Source organism: Pleurodeles waltl, chromosome 3_1, assembly GCF_031143425.1.
Source record: "Pleurodeles waltl isolate 20211129_DDA chromosome 3_1, aPleWal1.hap1.20221129, whole genome shotgun sequence".
Taxonomy (NCBI): Eukaryota; Metazoa; Chordata; class Amphibia; order Caudata; family Salamandridae; genus Pleurodeles; species Pleurodeles waltl.
Window position 1 is genome coordinate 528,833,139 of NC_090440.1, and position 24,177 is coordinate 528,857,315.

Below are 24,177 nucleotides of genomic sequence, written 5' to 3' on the forward strand. Positions count from 1 at the left end.
TATACCCGCTTCATTTAATAACCATCTGACCCAACAAGCCAAAGTTGCTGCAGTAACTGGTCTAAAAGGTTTCAATAAGGAAATAAGTAATTGACCAGAAACATTGTGTCTAAATTCTCTTGTGCAATCTTCATAAGCTTTTATGCATTGCACTACACATAACTTTTTGTCATCAGAAAAAGACGGGTATGCAATACAACGTGATGATTTTTCTGTACGTTTTGTAATGAAAAAAAGAAACCCCTGAGGGAGTAAATACTCCACCTGCTAAATCCAATGCGTCAACATCCGAAACTTGTGTACAGGAAAGTATACGGACTAACATTGTACATTTTGCTGAAATTTGTTTGAGAGAAAGATCCTTGTTACAAGGCCAAGCTTTAAGAAAACGTAGGAGCACATTAACATCCCATAAAGAAGAATACCTCAGTTGGGGAGGTTTAACCTTGTGAATACCTCTGAGAAGTTTACACACTAATGGATGTTCCCCCACTGGTTTACCCTGAATATGAGGGTGACCGGCTGAGATAGCTGAAAGACAATTATTAATCGTCCTGTAAGCTAAACCCTGTGAGGCCAAGTCATACAAAAAATTTACTATAACGTGAATTTCTGATCCCACGGGATCCATACTCCTTTCACCGCACAAACATAGCCACTTCCTCCAGGCTTGCTCATATCTTTTATGAGTGGAGGGGGCCCAAGATTGATATAGGAAAAACAGTGCAGATTCCGAAACTCCAGGCACTTGCTGTCGTCTCCTCGTATCAGGGACAATTGGCCCTCAGGATCAAAGGGTGCGCTCTGCCCGATGGATCCAACAAAAGATCTTCGCTCCCCGGCAACAACACCGGGAATTCGCATGATAATGTCATTGCCAGCGGAAACCAAGGCTGTGCTCTTCAAAATGGAGTCACCAAAATCACCTCCGCCGACTGACGGAGTATGTGGGCCATGACCCGCAGAATCATGGCGAACAGGGAAAGGCATATAAAAGTCCCCTTATCCAAGGTTGAAGAAACTCATCCGTCCCTGCTGCAAGAAGGTCTGGTCTCCAACTGTAATAATTTGGAACTTGATTGTTCAACCAGGAAGCAAACAAGTCTGTTTGACAAGGCCCCCACTGCCTCTGATATGCTTGGAAAATCCTCGGATTGAGTTTCCAATCGCTGAAATCTCGAAGGAAGCGATAATGCCAATCTGCTGTCGTATTGGAACGACCTGGGATATACTCCGCTATTACCAACATTTGGTGATGCAGATAAAAATGCCAAAAATCCTTTGGGATCTCCGCCAACAGGCAAGATCTGGTCCCTCCGAGGCGATTGATTTATCGGACTGCCGACACATTGTCCATCTGGAGGAAAATACAACAATGTGTTCTGCGTGGAGAGAGTGATCTGATCACAAATGCCTCTGCCAAGAGTTCTAGACAATTGATGTGATCATTCAATATCTTGGGGACCCACGACCGCCAGTCTCCACCGAGCCACAACGTGCTCCCCACCCCCATCGGCTGGCAGCCGGCTCTATCACTATGTCCAGAACTGAGAAAATAAATTGCCCTCCCATTCCATGCATCCATGTGGGTACGCCACCTGAAAATCTTGGTCTTGGCTTCTTCTCAAATCAAAATCATCTCTGAGTATTGTATCCCCTTCTAAATGTGCAAAATCTTTAGCCTCTGAAGAGCTCTGTAATGTAGAAGCCCTGGAAAAATGGCCTGAATCGAAGATGCCAAAAGACCCACTAAACGTGCTAACATCCTCAATTATGTAGTTGGAGAGACAAGGGCTCTCCTCAACTCTTCCTTGATCGCTATCCGCTTGGCTAAAGGAAACAATAGCAGAGCCTTGATTGGGATTATTTGAAAACCTAAGAAAGCGATATTCTGTGATGGCGCACTGCAGGACTTCTCGGCGTTCATGAGGAACATGAGATCCTGTAATAATTGAATTGTCCAAGTGAGATGACAAATGACCATGTCTCTTTCTTGTGCCATAATTAGGATGTCGTAGAGGTAAACAATCAGCCTTACACCTCTTTCCCTCAGATACTGAACCACCGGACACAGATTCTTGGTGAAACACCAAAGCACTGAGGACAGACCGAAGGGTAGTGCAGTGAACTTGAACCAATGGGGACACCATTGGAATTGAAGAAAGCGTCTGTGGGGTCCGAAAATTGGCACTGAAAGGTAGGCGTCTTTTAAATCTAATTGGACCAGCCAATTGCTGTTTCTTAATAAATCACTGAGGAGATGTATGCCCTCCATCTTAAAATGGCGGCATACAATCCAAGAGTTGAACTGCTTGAGGTTCATTACAAGTCGTGAACCACACCCTTTCTTTTGCACCAGAAAAATCGTGCTCATGAACCCTTGGAGAGGACTCTACCACCGCTCCTTTCTGCAGGAGTGCAGCAATCTCCTCGTCTGTGAAAGAATGGTCTTCGAGGGAAAAATGGAGAGGAGGGAGAAAGGCCTTCTGAACTGGCGGTGCATAGAGCTCTAGTTGAAAACCTTGGACAGTCTGCAACACCCATGGGTCCTGTGTGATCCTCTGCCATGCCAAAAGAAAATGTTGAATTCTTCCCCCCAAAATCACTTCTGAAAAGTAAAAAATGCTTACCTGTTGCATTGGTATCTTGACTGGAACTGCCTCCGCGGGATCCTCTGGAGGCCCTGCCAGAACCTCTGTAGCAGGAGGGTAGAAGTTTGAGGAACCGTCATTACCCCCTCTGCCTTTCTGTTGTGCAATTTGTGAGGCCTGAAAACCTTGGCCTGGCACTCGACCTCTGAAGCGTCTGGTCTGTGCAAAAAGAGCATAATTGAAGAGCTTTTTTTTTAATAGACGATTGGGCTTTGTCAAGTGCAGCAAATGTCGCTACGTATTTGCCCACGTCTGATGAACTTGTCGCCAAATAGCATACCATTAACCAAGGACCCTGCTTTATTAGTTGCCAAATCAGCTAACTTAGGGTCCAAGCGCATAAGGAATGAGCGACGACGTTCAGTGGACATGGCGCAGTTTGCGTTGCCCAGAAGGCAAATAGCGCACTGAGACCATTACAATACTATCTCCGGGTCCAAGGGCTTGTTGGTTTCAGTAGCCTGGATTGCTAAATCTAATATTTTCATTAACTGCCCAAATACATCTAAGACTTTATTCTGACATCCCTGCCAAGCGTGGTCCCGCCCTTTCTTTGGCAAATTTTTAAAGAAACATTGCCATGCTGGGGTCTAGCTCCGGAGTATCTGCCCCTTTACTAGTCAAAGATGGCCTGGGACATTCTGAACGAAGAGTGTTGAGGATGTCATTTTTAAAACGTTTCCGTAATCTGTCTTGAACATAATGAGCCACCTCGGCACTAGGAATGCACTTTGTGGAGCGGGGATGGATAATATCTTCTGGGGATGAAATTTCTGATGAAACCTGGTGGAATTTACATTTTTCCTTTAGTGAGGGGAGTCTTTCTTTGAGTCCTCTGACTCTGAATTATAAGATGAACGTTCTTGTGTCTTCTCCTGAGGCTGAGAGAACAATGGAAAAGGAGTTGTGGATTCACGAGGGTTAAACCCTCCATACTCATGATCACGCAGCACAGAAGCTGCCATCTGCGCCAAAATATTGGATGAAGACGCCCCCCCTCCCCCCCGAGCGCTGCCTTGGCAGTCTTGATACGTCCATGGAATCATAAGATTGCGACTGCGTCTGCTGATTGCTTTTGCCCAAAAATTCTCTGCTGACAAAACTAGTCAAGGATTGATTGAAAAGTTTCAAGGCTTTTATCAAGGCTCAACTCAGGAGTCCTGCACATGGTGACCAAATGCCTCCACTAATCTCTCCTCAATCTGGTGTTCCATGGGCACCTCTTGCAATTCTTGAAATTGCTCATCAGCATAGTGCACCAATATTACAACTGGGAGGTGTGGAAGAGTTCGATTGGGGGAGTGCGAGGGGGGGGGGCCTGTTACAGGCATGTAGAAAATATTTTCAATAAGGCAGCAATACAACTGCCTGGCCAGCTCAAATAATTAGACTGAGGGAGCACCTGCACACTGAAAATTATCTGATGTATCAGAATCCCCTAGGGCCCAGCCCTAAAACGTTTATTTCATCCCCTACGGGCTCCCTCTGAGGCCGCTTGAACTGTGCTGAGTGACACGCGTGCGAAGAGCCGATCGGAAATGCGCGGGCAGCACAACAGAAAGAGGACAGCATCCTCCAACAACGTGGATACTCAAATGCGGAGAAACTCTGCTGGACTGGTTCCCCACCGGCCCAGCGCCAGGGATCGTCAGATCCCTTTCTAGGGCGCAACGCACTGCCACACAAGAAAGCTTTAACACGTGCGCTTCAGAAATGCAAAATCGAACAGAACAAACACCAAGCACTTAACTGGCTGCTGCAGCAGCAAAGAAAGAGGACGATCATTGTTGCTTGAGCCTTATAAGGGTCAGGAGAAGGACCCTGATTGGGACAGCATATAGTTCCTGGGACATATCGTATAAAGTCTTACAGTATTTTGATTGGCGGCTGTTTGCCAGTAAAGGTAAGGGAGAGCATAACATGAAGCCCCCGGTCCTGACATAGAATGGTTCACCTTGAGCCAGGTAGCGATGCGTTATGTGTGGGAAGAGAGCACCGTGTTTCTTTCTTTCCACAAACTGAAAGTGTCCGGATGTGACCTGAAGGGAGCCTGGTCCCCAGCCTCTTGCGGACGGGTCGAGGGGATTTGGTGACACAGACGCCTTGAGCCCTGCTAATCTGCATCGACAGTGGCGGGAGCCTGGCCTCGCTTGTCCGCCTGCTGACCGGACCCGCCAAGAGTGTTCCCTGCAGTAGAGAGGACAGCAGGAAGAAGAACCAGCACTGCAGACCAGTTTGCAGCAAAACCGGAATGGTTATCAGCTTTGTTTTTCAGAAACGGACAAGTGAGAAGCCTGCACTGAACCTAGCGAGACCCACCTCCAGATCAGAACACAGCCAGGGAAATACCCGTTTGAGATATTCACCCATCGCGACTCTATGCACGACAGAACCAGTCGCCGCAAACCCAGATAAATCAGTCTGCACTGCAGAACCTAACGAGATCGCCTATAGTTCAGAGCCCTGCAAGAGGCCTGCCTGCATCGGGAGCACGGCAAGCAAAAGATCCCGCATTGGAGATCCACCCACAGCCTAAACAGGTAAGACATCCGCCTGCACTGCCAAGCCTTTCACTGCAGAACCGGATAGGTGATCTGGCTGCACCGCAGAGCCTTTCCAGCAGAACCGGGTAGATCATCACAGCAGAGCTGGATAAGGGATCCGCCTGCGCCGCAGAGCCTTTCCAGCAGAACCGGATAGATCATCACAGCAGAGCTGGATAAGGGATCCGCCTGCGCCGCAGAGCCTTTCCAGCAGAACCGGATAGATCATCACAGCAGAGCTGGATAAGGGATCCGCCTGCGCCGTAGAGCCTTTCCAGCAGAACCGGATAGATCATCACAGCAGAGCTGGATAGGGGATCCGTCTGCACCGCAGAGCCTTTCCAGCAGAACCGGATAGATCATCACAGCAGAACCGGTTAGAGGATCCGCCTGCGCCGCAGAGCCTTTCCAGCAGAACCGGATAGATCATCACAGCAGAGCTGGATAGGGGATCCGTCTGCACCGCAGAGCCTTTCCAGCAGAACCGGATAGGAGTTCCGACAAAAGCAGAAGCGGCAAGACATCCGCCTGCGCTGCGGAACCCTACGAGATCCACCTGAAAGCCAGAGACCTGCAAAACATCCACCTGCAACCAGAAACAGCAAGTGCTTTTGCACTACACCACCGGACATTCGCTAGCATCGCATGACTGGGGGCAAAAAATAATAATTACAAACAATCTGCAGAAAAAAACTTGAAATCTGCTTCTGTGCAAAACTGTATAAGATATCTACCTCCCTGCAGAACCTGGCGAGATCCGCAGGTACAGGTGAACAAGACCGGAAATCGACCTCGGTGCAGAACTAGACAAGAGAACTATCTCACTGCAAAACCGAAGACGAAGTTGGCCTACGAGGTCTGCTGCAGTCAGCCTGTGTCACACAGCGAGCTGCTCCTTGTTTTACCGAGGTAAGAAGGGCGTATTGTTCTATACGTGCAATGGTGTCACATTGTTAACCGATGAATTGTCTCTTCACCCTCGACACCCAGGTCTGGCCCAATCGAACGGCACCAACTGAATTCCTTTATTAGGGATCAAAGGTTGAGTTGGTCATGCTGGTGTTTTGAGTCGGTGACCTGCACGTTAGAGAAGGATCGGTACTGTTGGGGCCTAACCCACTGCGCTGTTTTAATGGTTATCCACGACGAGCGCATTTTAACTAGGTATAGATACATTTTAAAAAAATGACCCGCTCTTCAGGGCTTCACACGGAGCGTTGCAAAAATAACATTCTTCTGCACGCGGTCAATAATTGAGCCTTCCACAGAGTTGGTTCTGTGGCATTCAGGTTGACCTTGTTCCATGCACACGTGCTCAGACCACCCTCCTCTTGAAGTTTTATCACTTGTTTGCGCAAAGCATGTTGGACAGTTAGCCCAGTTTTGGCGTGATCAGTGGGATTTCGGTTCAAGAGCTGCATAGGGGAGATTATTAACATTCAGGAGAATCCCGCGGTCCTTTTATATGCAAATCCGATGTTTTGCACATTTAACGCGTGTCTAATTGCGCGCAGTTACGGCAGGTAGTGCGACTGAGTGACGTAAGCAGAACGACCGTGCAGGACACGAAAGCATCACTGAAGGCTGATTCCTCGGACTGTTCTGAGTAATCGTCTCTAAAAACCAGACCCCGAGTACCAGGGGTTGAATAACTGCGCAGTGAGGTAAAATGGCAGCGTGCATCCACGTGAAAACAAGGCCTCGCACATCGTTGGCCCATGTGTTCGGGTATTGTACCTCGGAACTGAGGCCCACAGTAATTTTGGCGGGCAAATTGCCAAGTGTTTGCGTCACCTCTTTCCAGCCCAAACCGAAAACGGCAGCATATGTAACAGAAAAGGAGACCAAAAGCCAACAGAGGAGCTATCTATAGTAGTAGATAGTATCTATCTATCTATCTATCACGTGTTGCTATATTTACACATTGCATTTTTACAACTGAACTTCTTTTAACACAATATTGTGTCAATTCTAGAAAATAAGTTAATAAATAACACAAAACTAATAAGAAAAGTAGTCAAACCATGCAAAAACTAAATGTACAGCAGTACACCTTGCCAATGTGATGTGAATGGCGCAGCACTCAGTGCATACAGGTGCAATATCTGACCGTGCAACAACATGATAGGTACATTCTGCCCGCTAATCACCGAGAGGCAGATGCCAATGAAATTCATGGGTCGAGACCAACCTAATGAATATTTGGTCTGTGGAGCAATTTAGCGCGCACGAACAGTGGCAGTCTACTGCTGTGCTCTGTACCTCGAAGGGTGAGTGAGAATATGGTGCATACCTCGTTACACGACCTCGTGCCGTCCATTAAAGATATCCGACCGGCTCTATGGACTTTGGTTCTTCCTTTCAACCTGCGCTAACAGATTTTGTACCTCCGGAGCTTAGTTTCTCATGGCCTGCAAAGCTATAACTTCATTTGTAATATATAACTCTGAACTGAATAATTATTTCGTTCCCGTTCTGACGATGGCCCCTTAGCTTTTCGCTCTAGGTAGAAACGTGGACGTTACGCAGAGACCAACTAGTGTCAATTCATAAATTGCCCCACAGACCAAATAGTATAATTCAGTTCTGTTTAACATCTGAATTTCATTTGCCTCTTGCCTGTCAGTGATTAGGATAAGAATATACCTAACAAGTTGTTGTTGCACAGTTTCACCTACCGCTCCTTTTTGCACTGACCACTGCACCGACCATACCACACTGGTACTGTGTATTATTGTGTATTAATTGCATGCAATGCTTTTCTTCTCTGCAGTGTTCTTATTCATTTTGTTTTCAGGAATAAGCAAGAAGCTGCGTTGTGACGTTCAGCGCATGTGCAAATGTATCACCTTGTACAGTATGAGGACAATGCAGCGGTTGGATTATCTATCAAGCGGCAATGAATGCTCTAATTGATGGAGTGCTATTCGTCGAAATGTGGTGAGGTGCGGTCTTGTCACCGGCGAGAATATGTAGGCTGCCTCTCTGGCCTTCCAGTTATATAAGCTAGAAGTGCTCAGAAGAAGCCTAGGCTGCCCGTGTAAGGCGCAATGTCAAAGCTGCGCATTTTATTACTTTGGAGGGGCACTGCTGTCTTCTCCGAGATATGCTCTGTCGTTGCTTCTCTGCAGAGGTCTGACGTACAGTTCTTACGTTATTACGTGTCAGCGATGGAAAAATCCTAAATTCGTCGGATTTTTTGTTGTTGTATGTGTGCATTCTGGTACCTAAAATGCGGCCTTTATAATAGTAAGGGTCACGCTACAAGTACCACTCTGCAAAGTAATTATCATGAATTGGGGCGGGGGGAGCTGGGTCGCACATGAGGCAGGACGCGCTCAACTTATTGATGATACAGAAGTGGTCTCTCGGGCCTCTGGAGGCCTCTGCTGTGCTTAGCCTTGTAAACAAGGGTGGCTTATGCCTGGCGCCAGATGGCACAGTGTCTGAAGAGAACTCCGCATCACGTATATGAAGGAAACCGGCTTATGCACTCACGTACATAACACTTAATCCTGTTACTAACTACTTCAGAGCTGCAGGAGAGGGACATGTGTCCAATCCGCTTTCTAAGAATACATCTCGCCAGACAGTTCATGTGGAGGTGATGTGACGTGCCTTGGTACGACTGGCAATGGCGCAGCAGACAGCACTGCGATCCGCCGCCGTTTATTTATTTTTTTAATAATAATAATATACCTTTGCATAATTAATAAAAAGCATTGCAGATAGCAATGTAAATAAAGAGTTAGCAACTAAAATAGAAATCCCCCAAAAGACCTACTGGGATTTCTAACTCATGGATTTGAAGCACTGATACCAGGATAAGTTATTGGAAACCCACCTAAATGGGGTTGTGTGTTTCGTCACGGGGGTAGAAGCATGAACTGTCCCCTCCAACTCCATGCTGTCCTTAAAGTTCTACATCTGAGTGGTGTGTTAAAATAGCATTAAAAAAGTTGCTTAGTCATGAGCTGAATAGCTCCATCAGCTTTCACAGTTATTTGGCGGATGCTTTAAAAGGTGTTCCGCTCTTTATATGAATTTTGCTGCGCATGCCATGTGCTGTCTGCCCTTTGATACAAAATAGGATAGCTTGTCGGCACGATCTAATGCCATTGGAGAGAGACATATTTTTGAGGTACAGTTTCCGCCAGGGTAAAGGTGTATGGCATATGCATATAAGGTGTTAAAAGCCTTCCTTATGGTATGTGCATAGGCTGCATTTCCCGTTATTTGAGGGTTCGAGCCATTTTGGAACTGCATCCAATAAGGGGAGTAGACCAAACTTGGCGTGCAGCCCCTTTGTTTTTAGAGATTTGTTTTGTATTTCTGCCGGGTATGGCTGTGCTGTTGAAGCCTTGTATGGGTTAATAGTCATCCATGAATGGGATAGTAGCCTGACAATGTCTTTCTCCTTGCTCCACAATAGCTGGTTGATTTGCTAATTTATTAGTTGCTTAAATGATTTATGCCACAGCTGTTCTGCCTGTAGTAGCTTGATCGCGTCAGACCCTGAATTTGAGTCATCTGGCGTGTTCAGGCCTGTTTCCTCCCAGGTATGTGCTTTTAGTGTGTTTGGGGGTGCTTGTCTTAGTAGAGAGGCATACTTGAGGATAGCTCAGTTCTGTACAGAGGCTTGGTCTTGTAGCCCAAATTCCAATCTGACTTGTGCCGGTGAAGAACTGTATGGCAAGTGGAAGAGAAAGCAGAAACCTTTACTCTGAGCAATATTCAAGAAATCTTTAAACTTGCCAGGATACATTTCCAAGCCATATACCAGGGAGGGCAGGAACTTTGCCTTGATCACCATGAGGAGCGGGTTCCAGGTTGGACTTTGCAGATTCGTAATTAGATTTTGAAGAGCTGCGAGTTGGGATGCCACTCTGGCTTTCAAGGTGTTTAGATGCAGGTGGGGAAACCACCATTCCTGCAACCAAACCCCCAGGTATTTGTAGCTACTACTTCTCCCCCCTCGCTGGTTTCCACAGAGCCACTGCTTTTTCTTGATTAAACGCTTGCCGAATATGACTACCTTGGTTTTCTCCAGGTTTGTCAGCAGCATGTTGGTATTGCAATACTGATCTAGGGTACTTAGCAATTTTTGGAGCCCCGTGCCTGAAAGATTCAGCAGGACGATGTTGTCTGCATAAAGTAGTGCTGTTACGAGTTGGTGGCTCAATTTGGAGTGATGGGAACTGGAAGAGTTCAGTTGTACACACAGATCTCTCATAACAAGTACAGAGAGTCAGGGAGACAAATCAAACAAACCTGAAGGAATCGACCCATACTATCTTCCTATGTATGAAACCAATAACACAAAAAAGTATGGGGTTCACTTATAATGCGGAGCTGCACCCAGGGGAAATTCCCTGGTGCTCCTTAACCTCACTAGGTGAGTGGATGGTGGATGGGTGCTGTGAAGGGTCGTGAAGTGATGATGGGGGGTGTTACCTTTACGGACTAGGTGGTCTCACACACTATATAGTGTCATGCTTCATCATTTGACCACGTAGCCCCACCCAGGTTGGACAATGCCACCCGGGCGAACTCACCCTCACCGTTAAAAGAACGGGAGGGAGTGCGTACATTTTTTACTTTCTGGAAATTATGGGATCCAGCTGAGCTAGGGAAAATATAAAGACACCTAGGCAGTTACCTGTGTGAAAAGTACACTTTTAATAATGGTGTCTGCTGGTGTGTTTAAAAACTGGGATGGGACACCTCTGTGAGAGTAAGGACTCACTGGGTCACCTATCTAAAAATATATGGCCACCCTCCATCATCACGTCACAACCCTTCACAGCACCCATACACCATCCACTCATCTAGTGAGGTTAAGGAGCACCAGGGAATTTCCCCTGAGTGCAGCTCCACATTATAAGTGAACCCCATACTTTTTTGTGTTATTGGTGCACACAGATCTACCAGATATATACTGAATAGCATTAGGGTTAGTACGCAGCCTTGCTTAATGCCTTTTTCTATCAGGATTTTAACAGGCACTCTTCCATTGTTGCCAACGTTTACCCTAGCCAAGTTGTCAGAATATAAAATCTGTCTTCTTTTTAGCAGGTTTGGTGGAATATTGAGATTTACTTCTACCACAGTCTGTGCCGTTCCACAGAGTCGAAAGCTTTAGATAGGTCCACAAAGCAGGTGTACAAGGCCATTTTCTTTTTTGCATATTTTTCCACCAACATTGCAAGTGCTATCTGGTTGTCAGAGGTGCTCGATGAGGGACGGAAGCCTGTTTGGTTCAGAGGAATTTGGTTCAGTTTGGTTGCCGAGTCTCTCAGTTCCGCTAACAGGCAGCCTGTACATATTTTTGCATCAGTATCTAGCAGAGCGCTCAAACGAAAGCTTTCTGGGTTCTCATAGGGGCCTTTCTTGTAGATTGGATGGAGAATTGCCTCTTTCCCAGAATCGGGGATTTTGTTTTCTGTGACGCAGTTAGTGAACATATTGCTCAGTTTGTTAGACCAAAATTCCAGATCATATTATAAGACCCCCCCGGGGAGGCCTTTTAGACTTGGGCCTTCAATCTTTTGTACTTGGAAGGATAGGGGATTTGGCTCGTAGTTTGAGTTAGAATTACATTCTGCCGCTTCCTGACAGCCGTATAGTTTAGAGATCTACTCAATCCACTTCACCTCTGGCATGGTGTTGCTTTGGTCCCTGCATCCCCACGCTCCAGTTGATTGACAGTGCACCACAGGGGGCGGCTTTTCTTTTGTTTGCACGCCTCAATGACTTTGATCCATTCCTGGTCTCGAGGTCCCTGCTTTGCTTCCCACACTGCCTTCTTGTATGTCTTTCTTAGTTCATGGAAGGCACCAAGTTGGCTGGTGTCTGGGTTGTTTCTTTAGGGCTCTTGCTGCTTTGTTGAACTGTTGCCTTTATTGCTTTTAGGATTGTGTGAACCATTGATTTTTGTTCCGTGGAGGAGGACCAATCCTGTGCTGTTGTATGGGAGCTAGCTGGTTCCTTAATGATGTTAACATTGCTTCCCATTTGATGATTGTGTCCACCTGGGCCCCTAGGAAGGGTAATAAGCTAGTGTTTCGTGCCTCATATTTCCCCATACACAAGTTTGACGATCTTATACGATGTGGTTGGCTTCCTGGATGCTGTGACCCTGTTATGTACCCGTGCCATATAATGGTTGTTGTTCGTGATTTCCATAACTTGCGGATGATGGTCACTTTCGCATCTAACTTCTATGCTAAAAACATGAATAAACTTTAAGAATGCTATAGACGCAAATGTGTAATCTAGGGTCCTTGCCCATTCCTTTGATTTGTGTGTAGCTTTCTTCGGGCTGTCTGTGGGGAATCGCCCATTCAGGGTCCTCAGTCCCAATGCCTCTAAGGCTCTCACCAAAGGATGCTCACATTTATCCATGTCCATAAAGTGTAATAGTTGCTGCGGGATGAACATGCACTGATCCAGGGCTCCTTCTCTGGTGCTTCTTTTCCCATGGTTGGCCATGTTTAGGTTGAAATTGCCTATGATGAGCCAGGAGGCGTTCCCATATGAGACCTTTCGAGATAGGAATTAATTTTCCGTGGTGTCTAATAGATGCTGTTTGAGAGTTGCGTTGGGGTTAATATAAATGTTTAATATTATGACCTATGTTGATGCCCGATTCAATAGTCAGTTTACAATGATGACAGCTAACGTGGGCTCGTAGCTTGTCAGTGCTCCTTGCCTTTAAAGGTTTGCTTGCGGTTATGTAGGAAGAAAGACCACCTTCGGGGTGCCCTTTGGACTTTGGTTTTGCAGCTGTGCTAAAGAATTCTTGGAACCCTACTAATGGATGTTTAGCCATTGTTCAAGTTTCTTGTAGACCGATGATATAAAAATCTCTCAAAAAGAATTTCAAGTTTGAGTCATGAGCGATTTTGGTAACACCCGCTATGTTCCAAGATATTACTTTTGTATTGCCCAGCGCACATTTGGGCAGTGTTCTAGAGTTTAAGATTTTTTGGCATTGCTGGAATCTGGCTCCATCCTTGGGGTACAAGGGTGCGTCAGGATCGAGGGGAGAATTTATTCAAACTGGCTTCCTCTTTTTGCAGGTCCACTCCTGGCAAGGTCTTGTCACTGGTTGTTCCTGTGCGGTGGAGATTATGAATTCTCTTGGCACAGTGATGAAGGCGGAGGATGCCTCCTTGGTGTGCTGTAGGATGATCTCTGATTGACAGCCCGAGAGATTGCTGTCCATGTTCCGTCGCATTTTCCTATGGCTTCTTGAGGGATGAGGAATGTTGAATACTTTGCTTTGTTCACTTCTTTAAGCTTTATACCCCAGAGTTCGAATACTTCTGACTTTGACAATAGTAGCTGTAATTTTTCCACGCTGCTAAAACTCGTTTGAATCGCCCTTACTTGGTGCTAGAAAGGCTACATACTCGAGATCTTTACTGTTGAATTGTTCCAGCCCTGGGATAGCGTTGCAGATTCTCTTGAGGTTGCCTCTATTTAGGATGTCACAGGGGCCCTGAGATTTATATGTTGGATGAAAAATTAGGGTATGAGTTCCCCTATCCTTTGAGTTTGTCAGATGATGGGGTGCTGTTGTATGGCCCTATGTGAAGTGCAGAGCTGATGTAATTTCGGCATCTGTACTTATCCTTTGCTCTACCACGTTGGGTGCCTGATATGCGGGATTTGCACTAATCGGGTGGGTGGCGGTCTGATGGACCCTGGTGGTCTTGGGACCCTTGACGGTGTGATAGTTTGATTGTTCCCTTGTTTCCTCAAGGGCGACTCAAGACTGATGTCCTGGATGGAGTTCTCGTATCTATTGGGTTGGAAACAGTTCTTGTGGGGCTCCATCATACTAGTTAATATGGGGTAGGCCCCAAGAGAGGTGGTAGAGCCTGGTTGCCCCCTGGACTGTACCAGGACTTGAGATTTGAGATCTGTATGATTGTTCCAGGAGGTGCCAACTACGGGTGGGTTTTTGACCTGGGGCAGTTTGGTTGTAGTTCTTTGGGCCTGACAGTTGCTGCTGTATTACCAAGGACCCCTTGGTTCATACTTCCTCCAAAGCAGTTCCTTCCTCTTTCTGCTGCCTTTGAGGATTGTTACCACTCTGTGACCTCAGTGGCTGAACTTTGGGGTCCGTCAATTGAGCGGTGGTTGCATTCTATCAATTCCACTTTGCTACTTGACTCTTTTTTAGAATTCCCTCTCAGTGGGTTATCGCTTCAGTTTCTGTGCAAATGATGGATTTTGTTTTCCTGACCCATCAATGATTTGTTGTGCATTTTCCTTAGACGTTTTTTATTTTTCCTGAACAGAATGGGGGAAAAAAGGTCCTTTCTGTAGATTGTGCACTTTTTTGGGGCTTTCCGCTATTACTCCTAACATCCAAACAAGGCACACTTCTGCCTGTGTTGCAACGTTTGGCACTCCCTTTTGAGGACTGTTTGTTGTTACAGGAATTTGTTGTCCCTGTGGCCACGGCCTGCCATTCCTCCACTGTTCGGCTTCCTGTTTTAAGTTTACCACTATTGTCAACATGATTGATGGCAATTCTTGTAGTTTATCCAAGATTGGACTGTAGTGGCAATGATGGGCCTGGGTAGTTGGCTCCTTGTGTGTCTCCACATGCACTTGGGCTTTATTGATTAGTACATTCAATCTGTCCAACTTAATGTCAATTGCCATGGTAGTGGTTGCCAAGTTTTGCAAGATTTGAATTTGAATGTCCAGTTTGTCTGTATTGAAAATAATGGCATTTGTTATGGATGTGAGAATTTTGTTTAAAGAGTCCCATCCTGTCAGAAGAAGGACGTCCGAGTTAATAAGCCCATGATTTTGCATTGTTTCACATGCATACAGCATGTTTGTGGAAGGCTGGTTAACGTTCTTTTTTATGGGTATGTGTTGGTCACCTTCTTCCCCTGAACGTAGCTCTTCGTTTTTGTTGAAGACCTCCTCTTAATCCTCCTGTGTAAGAGAGGCCTTCCAGAGGTGGTTGGACTGGTTCTTCCTTGGGGTTGTTAATTTTAAAGCCAGATTTTCACAGCTACCTTTTTGATTTTCTTCTGTGCAATGCCCTTTGGTTGGGAAGTCGTCAGGGACTTTGCTTCTGTCCTTTACCACTATAGTAGGGTATAGCGGAGTGGCCTGTTTTGTGGCTGGAAAGCGGGCTCAGTTTAGTTGTGTTGGATTTCCAAGCGAGGAAGAGTGCTTGGTACAGAAAGTGCCAGCATTGACTCTTGTGCTGCACTGCTTGGAGGGATGTCTGCCCAGTAGTTGCCCAAGGTGATTGTACTGTCGCTGAAAGATCTCCAGTCACAGTATGTTCTCGAGACTGGTTCTCCAGCGACTGTCATGTGACTGGTGATTTTCCCCAGTGGCGTAAAGTACTCCGTGATACCTTTAGATCCTTCCTTCACCTTCTGGGTTCTCCCTTGTGACTGCTCCTGGGGTCCTGAGGAACACTCCTTTGAGGCTGTTGCCCCCTTCGGTGCACCTGTGTCATGGGTTGGGGCCTTGCAGCATGCTTCATTCCCCCCTCCCCTTTGTCCAGTATTCTTTATATAAGAACTCCCTCTGGTGTACGTCTTACCAAGAGGTTGACTCTGCCCTGGTGACATTGTCCAACCAGGTTGGAGAGAGGTGGTCAAGGACGATGCATGACACGTGTGTGAGACCACCTCTTCCATTAAGGAACATCCCACGTGTAGGACAAATAGTACATTCCCCAAAGACTTTGGTACTCAGCAGCAAGTCTTGCTAATCAGAATAGATGAAGTGTCTCTCTCAGCTCGACTCCACCACACCAGTTGTGAGTGTTGATTTTTCTAGGGAGCACGTGTTGTTAAGGTTTCCCTCTCTATCTCTCTCTGTGGTCAATAGTGTAAGGGGATGCACCTGTTCAGCTAGGTGGGGCCTAAGTTGTGTTGTGCTTTGAATGTGTGTGTGAGGAGTTTGAAATGAGCACGTTTGTGTATCGGGAGCCAGTGGAGCTCCCTGAGGTGTGGTGTGATATGTTTTCAGTGTGGAAGGATGAGGATGAGTCTAGCTGCAGAGTCTGAATGGTTTGTAGTCTTCTAGTTAGTTGCCTGGTGATCCTGAGGCAGTGGGTGTTCCTGTAGTCTAACTTGCTGGTGATTAGGGCATGAGTGACAGTTTTTCTAGTGTTGCTTGGGAGCCATTTGAAGATCTTCAGGGTATAGAAGCAAGCTGCATTGATGGCATTGACTTCAATGGTCTTGTCCAGTTTACTGCCGGTTATTCTGAGGATCCTCCATGGATGCTGGGTTCGAGTTTGACCGGCCATGAGTTGGAGTCCCATAGTGAGTTTTTCTTGCCAAAGGTCACTACTTGTCTATTGTCATTGTTGAGCTTGAGACATTTGGCTTTCATCTAATTAGAGACTTTGGTCATGCCGGTGGTGTACTTGTTTCTTGTGATGAGGAACTTGTCTTAAAGGAAAGCATGAGTTGCTTGTAGTCTGCGTAGGAGAGGCTATTAATGTCATGTTGCATGGATGACGTTGGCCAGAGTGGTCATGTATGCATTCAAGAGGATGGGGCTGAGAGATGAACCTTGAGGCACTTCACAGATGAGTTTGTGGACTTCCAGTGACTAAGGTTCCAGTCTGACAGCATGTGTGCTACTTGTTAAAAAGGAGCAGATCCAGTGGAGAGCGGGTCGTCAGATGCCAATCTTGTGCAGGCCCCAAATGAAGATGGGATGTGAGTCTGTCAACTGCTGCAGCGAGGCCCAGGAGAATGTTCATAATCGGATAGACATTTTATGCATGGGTTTTATTTAGGCTGATTTTTGACCATGTAAGAACTCTAATATGAGAGCATTTTTACTATGCCATTAGCAGGATCCAGCTTCATTACTATGAAGACTCTACAAACCATCTTCCCCCACCTAGGATTACCACACAGACTCTAAGCTACTGTCTCTTTTGTACTGTCTAAACTTGATTAGGCCATTGGCCTCTACCACAAATCATCTTTATCAACTATGAAAAAACTATAATGTATTCAGAACTCTGCTGCCAGATTGCTCCTGCATGTAAAGCCATTAGACCACATCTCTCCTGCCTTGAGGACCCTTCCTTGGTTACCGGTTGCCAAAAGATCCATCTTCAAGCTGCTTTGTGTCACCCACAAAGCAATACATTGAACAGGACCACTTTTCATCTGGAATAAAATCACCAAATAAATACAACAAAGGAACCTCTGCTTAAGATTGGCACCTCGCCTCAAAACCCCAGTATACAAGGAAAAACATATAGATGGTACATCCTTCTCTGTTCAAGCATCCACACTATGGAATTCATTACCCAAAACATAAGAGACATGGATAATTATCTTATGTTCAGAAGACTACTCAAGAGTTTGTTCTTTCCTACATGACTACCACAGTCAACAGAAAAGTTCATCATACACCTGTGCATTTAAACATGTATACTTTAATTATATGTATGTATTTAGATATGTTAATTTCTTTATACATATATACTACATATTTCAATTTTATTAAATTGTATCACCAACAAGCCTTACAATAATATAAAAAGTACACATCAAAAAAGAGTAATAATTCATAAAAGTCCCATAATCGCAATTTAAAACATAGTGGCAACAATCACTCTATTCCTAAAAAGTCACATATCCCCAAACACATCTTGGAAGAAGGGCAGCCCTTTTTCAGTACCTATCCTCTACTCAGGGGGTTGGGGGGTAGGGCGGAACCCAGAGGCAAAGTGCTTGTACCTACAGTATTTTATATTAGCAGTAATAACTCACATAGCTATAGGGTCTTTTAGAGGGAAGAGAGGGGCCTAACGTTAGCATAGGGCAAACCATTATTTCATCATACCGCTATCTCCTAGAGCCCTATTAGATCATATAAAATTTTTAACGTTTTAAAAATCAGCCACCTCTAGTTTGGCTGGCAGTTCCCTTAGCCTGGGCCAAGTGGCCCATATATATGAGGCAACTAGGTTATGTTCGCTCATAATACCCGGCCTTGCGCAGAGTGCGAGTGCAGTTTTCGTGCAATTTGCTCTACTAGCCTTAAAAAGAGGGAGAAGCCACCAGCGCCTTGCCTAATCAAATTTCTTACAGGCCAAGGTGAAGTGAGCCACATTATCCACCTCCCCAGGGGTGCAGTCACTAAACTCCAAACCTACTGCCAGCCTACGGATACGGACCAGGTAGCCTCTTAGGGGCAGCACTCCCAGCCTGTATTTCATATAGAGAGTCCGCTTCAATTCAGGATACAACATATCCAAGTAAGCCTGGAGAGCTGGGTCATAGACATTGTTAAAATAATAGTACATAATTGAATCAGGCCTGAGTTCCTGGTACACCCTCATCTTACTGAGTTCCCAGTATTTATCTTTTATCAGGCCCACCGTATCCTTGTAACTCTTCACCCAGAGGTCCTTCAACCGAAGGTTCCCTAGAGTCTTTTTAACATAAGCTCCCCAGCCGCCCAGAACCACCATACGTGGTGACTTCTTCCGAAGTTTCTAAGTACACTGCTGCCCTAGGGTTGCGCACTGCCTTCGACCAGTACAATAGTGAAATCGGTGTCAAATTTAGTTCTGTAAAGGGAGATTTCGGGGGGTTTCCCGGTCCCGACCCCAATAATGTTCTCAACAAATTATTCTCTGCAATCTGCAGCACTCTAACATTCATGAATCCCCAGAGTTCTGCTCCATTGAGCGCCACAGCCCCTGCTTTTCAAGCATATATCTCCAGGATGATCCTAACACAACGGCCTACAGCCTTATACTTAAATCTCAATATTGCCCCAGCCGCTTGTTTAAGGGCTATGGCTGCCTTCAGAACTTGGCAGTCCCAACTAAAGTTCTCAGAGAACCACACCCCTAGATAATCAAAGTGGATGGTAACCTCAATTGGGGAATGGTTAATCATTAGCTTCCTCCTTAGGCTAGGAGAGGGCCGCAAGGTCATCCCCATGGTCTTCATGCAATTAATGGTTAATGATTTTCCCTTGCGGTATTTCACAAAGTGGGCAAGGAGCCTATGGACCGCATTTTCAGTGCGTGCCATAACAACCTCCTCGTCTGCAAACAATAATATTGGCACCCTCCTATCCGCTACATGGGGGGACATATAACTGCTCCCCTAAGAGGAATTGAGTCACATCATTCAAAGAAAGGCTAAAGAGTAGGGGTGCCAGGACGCAGACCCTGCCGTACGCCCTTCTGTACCTGGAAGGGGTCAGTCCATTCCCCACCCATCCCATACCTACTCTAGCCGTGTTGTCCATATGCAGTGATGCTAGAGCTTTCACTAGGGAGGCATCAACACCCAGGCTTAGCAGTGACCTCCATAGTTTATCCCTGTCTACTAAATCAAAGGTGGCTTTCAGATCTATGAAGACCAGGTACAACAAGCACTTCTTGATTACAGTAAATTTATATGAAATCAAGTACAAATCTGGTCGATGGTTCCAATTCGGGGACGAAAGCCCACTTGCACTTCTGTTAACACACCCTGAGTGTCAACCCACCCCTGCAGGCGATCGGGCAGAACTTTCCCTAAGACCTTCCTGGCCCCGTCCAGCAAAGAGATCGGATGGTAGTTAGAAAGACATCCTTGATAGCCCTTCTTATGAATCGGAACAATGACGGCAGAACGCCAGGACTGCGGTACTATGTTTCCCTCAAGGGCTGCACTGACCACACCTTGGTGAGTATTTTGGCCCAGTAAAGAGATGCCTCACAGCAAAGGTCCACCGGCACCATATCTGGGCCCGGTGCCTTATTCCTCTTCCTCGTTTCCAGTGCTTTAATTACCTCTGGGATTAAAATTCTTATCTCACAAGGGGCAGTAGGAGGGGCATCAACCGTGGAGGTACTATATAGTGTGCTAAAATAATCAACCCAGGCAAGGGGCCCTGTGCAGGTTTCTACATCAGTCGCTGTGCCCTTCTCCAATCTTGCCACCAGTGCCCAGAATCTTTTTGGGTCATGGTCAGCTGTAGTTTCTTTGAGTTCTCAGAAGTGTGCTTTGGTACGCCCGCTTCTTAATTGCCAATAGGTGCTTATAGCTCCTTCTATGTGCTCTGAATTTCTCTTCACTATCAGCGCTAGGATAGGGCAAGCGAGATCTCTCTTTTTACCCTTATACACTCCTCATCAAACCATCCTTTACGACCCGTTCGCCCTTTTCTACTGTTGTCACATGGCTTATATGTTACAGGTTTAGACCACAAGGCCCTCAACTCCCCTATCATTGCATCATATGCCGCCAGGATGAGGGGGCTTGCAATGGGCGAAGCATCTGAAATAAATTGGCCATAGCCAATATGAGTTCAAGTTGTGGGAGATCCTGCAGATACTTTTCACCATCCCACCGTATTCTCTTTCTGCAGTTGGTCAAAACACTCTCTTTTTCATATAACCCCGGTGCCTGCCCTATCATATTTCCAAACCCCAGAACATTTGGCCGCCTTGAGAGCAAGTGGGTTGTGATCGCTTTCTATCCTACTAACCACAGCCATATCAAGGATAGCTGGCCACGCTTCCACATTAACAATGACATAGTCAATGACAGATTGAAATCTGCCATTGTCTAAGGTTGACTTTGCAGCACCATCTGATTTGGAGCGGCCATTAACAAAGTGGAGGCTGTTACTGAGCTTAAGGTCAGTAAAGGCCTCAGCTTTTTTTGTAGACTTTGGACAATTCGTTGCTGTCTCCGGAATTCCCATACTCCGATCTTCTGTCACAATTTCACTGCTATTGATGGAATCCCAGGCTGACGTGTTAAAGTCTCCACATACCAGTATCACATCCCTATCTTTATCATGGCCCCTTGGTGTTTTATCATTTACAGTGCCTCTTCTAATTTGGCTAGTGTATGTGGAGCATTCTTTCCAGATTGCCTGAACCCCCGGGAACCATCCCGGGGGGATATATACATTCAAAATATACAATACACCCCCTTTACTCCTTGCTGCCCAAAGTCTCACATGTTGGATATTAGCACGAGCCAACTGGCGTGGCACATCTATTTGTTCTATTTTGCAGTTTAACCTGCACGAGACCCAGATTGAGATACCGCCAGATGGGCGTCCCTTCCTGGGCCGAATGGCCAACATGCCAAATCCCAGGAACCCATTAATACACGTTCTTTCAACAGCCCAGGTTTCTTGAAAGCAGCAGATATTATACAGACTAACAAATTGTAACCAATCATTATCTCCCAGCTTACTAGCCAGACCAGCTATATTCCAGGACAGAATTTGCAAGCAACCCCCCTTCAATTTGTTACATGGAGTAAGTGTGGGAGGGATAGCATGGTGGGGCAATAGTATAGTTCCTAATCGTTCAGTCACTGCTTGTTCTAGAGAATGCTCCGGAGCTCCCTGCCAATGCCACTGCTACCTATGACCAATCCTCGCAATTGTCCCCTTTAACCCTCTCGTCGTGGCTGGGGATCCTAATTTGCCTACAGTTCTTATGAGTAGTAATGGTCAATGTTTCTCACCGTTCACTACTTTTAGCTATGGTTTTCTCTCTTTTTTTGCCATAATATCAGTCCATACCTGGGAGAACTCCCAGTCCTTAGCATGTCTAGATTGTTCCCACACTTGTCATTCCACCTAGGTTCCTCCTGGTTGAAATTGGGGCATGGTTGCACATCGACCCCCATTATGTGAAAACAATCTGCATGGTTAATAACTAGGCTGGCTGTCCCTGACGAGGCAAATTTGACCAGGGCCAAAGGGCAAAAGCGGGCTGGATCACCTTGAGTGGTTTCAGAACGGGCATACCCCTTGCAATAGTCAATCTGTCTATACTTGCATCCCAGTTTTACTAGTCTCATATCACTGGAAGAGAGGACTCTCAGCTCCGGCACAGCATAAAAGAGGCTGGGTAGTCGTGATCTATTTAGAGGTAGATTTAGGCCCACATCTGGGAATAGACCAGTGAACTCCAGGCGGTGTACGCTATATCTTCTCCCTGGCGCAGTACCAAGAGTGGCGGCAGTGTCTGCATGATATGTATGGTGAGCATCCACACTATCTGTGCATCTGGTTCCTGAGGGCACCGGGAATAGTACAGCATCCGGGTTCAAGTTTGAGTCAGGGTGAGTCCTCAGTTCACTACACGTTTGCAAATCACCCTGTTCAATTGGAATGACCTTTCAAATACTAGGAGGGACAGGGAGATTAATGGTCCAGTGTACAGTCTCCCAAGCAATAATACTAATACATAAGAGTACACTGTTCCAAGAAAGAACAGTAAGTCCACCAGGCGCTCCTCTATTTATAAGCAAATGCCCTCACACATCCAATAGGATGCCATGCTTCGTCATCTGGCTTGCTCCTCGTCAGACTAGTGCTTCAATGTCTGACGGGCACCCCATGAAGGGGCCTCTTTGCTGGAGATCTTATATTGTTACTATATGCTGTAGTATGGTGTATAGGGAACCCACAGGTAGGCAAACAACACAAGAGCAAAAAAGGGAAAGATAAAATTGGCTCAAAAACCACAATTTATTGATCAAGGCAGGGTTTTGGTCAAGGTTAAAAGCAAAAAACTGGGTGTGAACAGAGAGGTAATGCTCAATCACTCTACCTAATAACATATAATTGAGGATGAAGGAATTACCCTCAGTCTCTACCGTAGGCCAACATGTTTCACGCCTGAAGGGTCCATACATATCCGGGGGCGCTTGTCAGGACCAGAAAACAAAAACACTTCTCAATAGTAAAAAAAAAAAAAAAAAGACTGCAATGTGTCTAAAAAAATAAGTGTGACAGTCACTTACTCACAAAACAAATCTACATGTAAACTAGTTGTATGTAGAAGAAGACCATCCCAAATTAAGGACCGGGCTCCATAGGAACGAGCGTGCCGTAGGACTGGTGTTGTAATTGCTGGTAACAGTCCCGCACTTGGAGACCTACCCCGAGGATGCGTCCCTGGAAACAATTACCGCCATCTCCTGGGTGCGAGGCAGAGAACTACCTGCCTCAATTACTCTCTGTGCACCAGTCCCCGAAATCATTCTTTTTCTCTTCCTCTTTATGACTCCTTTCTTCTTGTTCCTAGGCTTCCCTATCACTTGGCGGTGAACTTGGCGATCAACACCTTCCGTCGCATCACCCTCATGCTGTGTAGTCTCAAGGTGCAGGAACTGGGTGGATCGCTGGTTGGCTACTTCACCCCAGCGTCTGGCAGCGAGCAGTATCAGGCGCAGGGACGGCTGGGTTGCTGGTCTCAGTATTCTCCCCCCTTGGCGCATCCTTAGAATTTGCGGTTGAAGTTGACCCTCTTTCTGCATCATCCTTGGGATTAGAGAAAAGCCATTTGAGGGAATACACTGGAAACAATATAGCGCTTTTTCCCTTTTCTTATTTTTTTCTCCATTTCCTTTCTTCTTGGTATCACACATATTCCATCTAGGGTTTCCCCTTGCAGCCCCCCATGCTCCTTCCCCACCCTCCAGAGCCCACTGTCAGATCCGTAGGCTTGATGGATGCAGATGTAGCTCTATCTCCAGGGTTAGACTGATGCTCCTCTGCAGAGGGGCCATCCTGCCCTACTTGAGCAAGCCCAGTGCATCCTTTGTTAGCATGTGCAGAGTTGCCATGGGAATAAGTCATAGCCATAGGCCCACTGCTCCGTGGTATACTCCCGGTTTGGACAGTATTGTGATCTACAGTTTACATCTGCACAGTGCTCCTTGAAGGCAGGGGGAGATTAAATTGACTATGAGTAGCATACTGAGAAGACTGGTGGAAGAAGTCCTGGTTCACCCCCTCGGTTCTTTCACCCGGGACTAAATTCTGTAATATTGCAGTTAACAATGACTCTATATGCTCTGATCCCCCAAGAAATTTCTCCAATAATGCAAGAATCCATGCTAGAATATCTTTTAGTGTAATCGTAGCTTCTGAGATTATAAACCCTTGTGGTGACTCTGTAGGTACAGAATTAGTCCTTTGGTGCAGGC

At 46.1% G+C, this 24,177-nt stretch overlaps 1 protein-coding gene across 1 annotated transcript in view; it reads left to right on the forward strand.

Moving 5' to 3' along the window:
* Positions 1 to 4,858: 4,858 nt before the first annotated feature.
* UBAP1L (ubiquitin associated protein 1 like) overlaps positions 4,859 to 24,177 on the forward strand; it is a 94,190-nt gene continuing 74,871 nt past the window's right edge. Inside the window, exon 1 of the mRNA XM_069222821.1 lies at positions 4,859 to 6,103. The gene's annotated coding sequence lies outside the window, so the exon portion shown is untranslated. The remainder of the gene's footprint in view (positions 6,104 to 24,177) is intronic.